We start from the raw sequence: 3,876 nt of genomic DNA on the forward strand, positions 1-3,876 counted from the left end.
GAAAACTTCCTTGAGAAGCTAGAGCTTAGCTACACACACCCCTCTCATAACTAAGCTCACCTCCTTGAGAAACTTCCTTAAGAAGATTCCTAAAGAAGCTAGAGCTTAGCTACACATACCTCTCTAATAGCTAAGCTCACCTCCTTGAGATGAGAAGCTAGAGCTTAGCTACACACCCCCTATAATAGCTAAGCTCACCCCCATGACAAAAAACATGAAAATACAGAAAAAAGTCCTTACTACAAAGACTACTCAAAATGCCCCGAAATACAAGGCTAAAACCCTATACTACTAGAATGGCCAAAATACAAGGCCCGGACGAAGGAAAAACCTATTCTAATATTTACAAAGATAAGCGGGCTCATACTTAGCCCATGGGCTCGAAATCTACCCTAAGGCTCATGAGAACCCTAGGGCCTTCCCTTGGATATCTAGCCCAATCTACTTGGAGTCTTCTACCCAATGCCCTTGCGGGGTAGGATTTCATCTCACCTTTTTTTGTTTAAAAACATCGACGGGTGAGAACTTTTGATCTGCCCCTAGGTTTGCTTGAGACTCATGCACGGTGCCCCTCATTGCCCCAGTTTAAGGCTTTGAGGTACCAATCGTTGTCTTTTGTCATGACCTTGTAGCAGTGAACCTATTGAGTGAGAACTTCTAATTTGCCCCTAGGTTCGCTTGAGGTTTATGCACGATGCCTTTCATTGCCCCAGTGTAGGGCTCTGAGGTATCCATCGTTGTTTTGTTTTCACAACCTTGTAGCAAGGAATAATGAAAGAGGCGGTTGATTCTCGCAAAAAGAATTTTTCAAGGACGAGATATAGTTGAAGGATTATTTCAGTTGACGGATTAAGTCAAATGACTCCTATTCTTGATAACTCACTTCTCTCTAAGAAAGACAAACTTTCCAGAATGATAAAATGAGGTCACATGAACGTCTATATTTTACTTGAAAACACAGTCAATCAAATGCTTTTTTCCTTTTCTTTTTGAACTTTTCTGATTTACTCGTTGTTCACGGCATCCTCACCAAATGTGTAACACGAGTAATTTCTGATTGAACGGTCTTGGAAGTCCAAATTCAGGAGCGCAGGTCGCTTGAGCAAACAAACCAATGGCTTGCACTCACATTCCAGTGGAAGCAAAGATGTAATTACGAGAGGATGAAGGACAAAGATGTCAAATTTATCCATTTTATTTAGCATTGTAATTGTGGTTTACAATAATGGCATAAACTTGAAAATCCTGATGAGTCATTAGAGACATCTAACAATAACTTTCAAAATTGCCCCATGTGTGGTATCGTTTGTCAATGTTAGGATTCACAAGAGATTCTCCTCAAATTTCAACCAGCCCGCATCAATTAGACTTTGCACCTTATGCTTCGAGGTCATACAGTGCTCAATGGAATGTCCCGAAACTCCTCAATGATACGCACATGTTGCGTTCGAGTCGTATCCTCAAAAAAATGGAGGTTGAGGAACCCTGGCAGGGGTTATGGCTACCATTGCATTATCAAGTAGATATGGGAGCAAGTTAGCATATGACACCGGAATTTGGGGTGAATCCTACAGGCTTTTTGCTACAAAATTCCTTTTTGGTTGGTGTTTTGGCATCGGATGTGCGGCGGGCAGGCTTTTATGGTTGATTTAGGGATGACCTTTGTGGATGACTAGGTGGTGGGTAATGAGAAGGGTTGATATTAGCTGAGTAATGACATTGTTGGGCTGATGGGAAATTTGACCATGTAGGAATGGCATTCATAGCAAGGGTTTCTCCCTCATTTTCATCCTCTTCATTTGCCCCAGTTTTTGCATTTATCAAAGCAGGATGATCAGATTTACCTCTTTCCAGACCCACTTTGATCCTTTCGTCGATGAAGACCAAATCCGCAAAGCTTGAAGGTGTGTAACCCACCATTTTTCCATAGAAGGGATGTGGTTGGGGGCAAAATTGAGGTCCCTCCAAAGTGTTTTGCAGGGGTATACCACCAACTGCTTGTCCTTCAGTGGCATATCTGAGGCAAGGGTTGAAGTTGGCTAGATAGTGCTGGGGAATTTCATGTGTCTCCCCCATGGGTTGAGAGACATATGCATGATCAGATTAAGGTTGTTGGCTCTCAATGAGTATGGGAGTGGAGTTATTGACATTCTCATTGGGAGTGTACGCCACATTGGGTGGTGTATAGTTGGGAGGCAAGCCATATGGTGGGAAGGCATGCTTGTTTTTCGCACTAAATGAGGGTCGCCTGTACCTCCCAACTCTTTGCCTTCCAAACCTACCATATCTGAGGTCGGATGATTTATTTGGTTGAGGCCATATGGGGGGGTCAGGTCCACCTCAGCAATGGTGCTGGTGGCAGCTATTGCAATTGCATTGACCTTCATTATCTCCTTTATGCTCATCATGGCCTCCATCATTGTGGTCATTTGCTCTTTCAAGGCCTCCGTGTCGGCCTTCATTTTCTCTTGCGCCTCCTCTACTTCACCCATTACTCTGGCTCAAGCACGGGTTCGGTAAGGGTGTCATAAAGCGTGTTCTTTCCTTTTGATAACAATGATTAAGTTCATTTTTTTTCAAGGAAAGAATGCAATGAGCAATGCAACCAATGGAAAGCATGGATGTATGCGAATGATGCACAGTTGAAGTATTGCGAATTTTTACACAGGACATGGGGTTGAATCAATTTAGATTTTCAACATGATCCATGACATATTTGTCAAGGTGAAACTGGAAGTAACAAGGACATCAACAGTCCTAAATGTGTTTGGCAGTAGACGAAGCAGCGATGTAACTCGATCCATCTTTTGCCCCAATTTTTGCAAGATGGTTACTTCCATACTTCAACATGACTTGATGAACCTTTTCGTAAAAGCATGAGCTTGGTTCAACCCCATAACCCAAGGAATGACAATTTTGATCGCCAATACTTCGACAATATTTCATAGAGATGAAAGACTCGGGAATACGTATGCTATGCATGGAAAATGTAATTATCAGATTGAGATGCCCGAAGAAACATCATTTCCTAGTTAACCACGCATTAGGTACCATGATCAATCATTTTGTTTTGTTTTTTTTTTTATAGAAATGGGTTTATGATCCCAACATGGTTGGCTCATGGTACCTAACACATGCAACTAAGAATGCAGTGTGAATTTTCACGCTTCCTTTTTTTGTTTTTGTTTTTCAGAGGAAAATGCAAGGATCATGCATAAGTAAACATGAAAATAAAAGGTATGCAAAAAGCATGTTAGATGCAGATGCATGGTGATGAAATGACTTATGCAAAATGCAATGCATGAAAATGATAAGTGACAAATGCAGGAACGATACGTCCATTACGATGCCATGAAGAGATGCTTATGCGATGCATGATATGAATGCATTTACGGACACGAGAGCCCGGAAAATCATCTCTTCTTACTTACGCATTCGGGGGCACAGTGCCCCATGTGTGCAGTTAAGAAGGTGATACGAACCTTTCGGCTTCCCGTGATAAAAGACGAGACCAACATACAACGCATGTGTGATGACATGATGCAGATGCGCAAAAGCGAAACAGGGGGATGTACATAGCATGGCAATATCCTCAAATAATCATACAACAAAGGCGTACATGACATTTAGGTTTTATGCATGGCAGTGTTTAAAAGGCATGCAGCATGTTCGCTTCGTGCCCCTATTTTAGGGACCTAAATGCGAGGAACTAAAAGGCTTTTAGTGATAATTCCCAAGGTGGTCATATCTCTCTTGATGGTTTCTAGAGGTATCATCCCCTTCGAAAAACATATTGCGGCAGTAGGGATTACAAAAAAACAATATGTTATCAAAGAGAAAAACTCTAGATGAGGGTTCACTGTTATCAAGCAAGTC

The sequence above is a fragment of the Glycine soja genome, chromosome 1, assembly GCF_004193775.1.
Source record: "Glycine soja cultivar W05 chromosome 1, ASM419377v2, whole genome shotgun sequence".
In the NCBI taxonomy this organism is placed as follows: Eukaryota; Viridiplantae; Streptophyta; class Magnoliopsida; order Fabales; family Fabaceae; genus Glycine; species Glycine soja.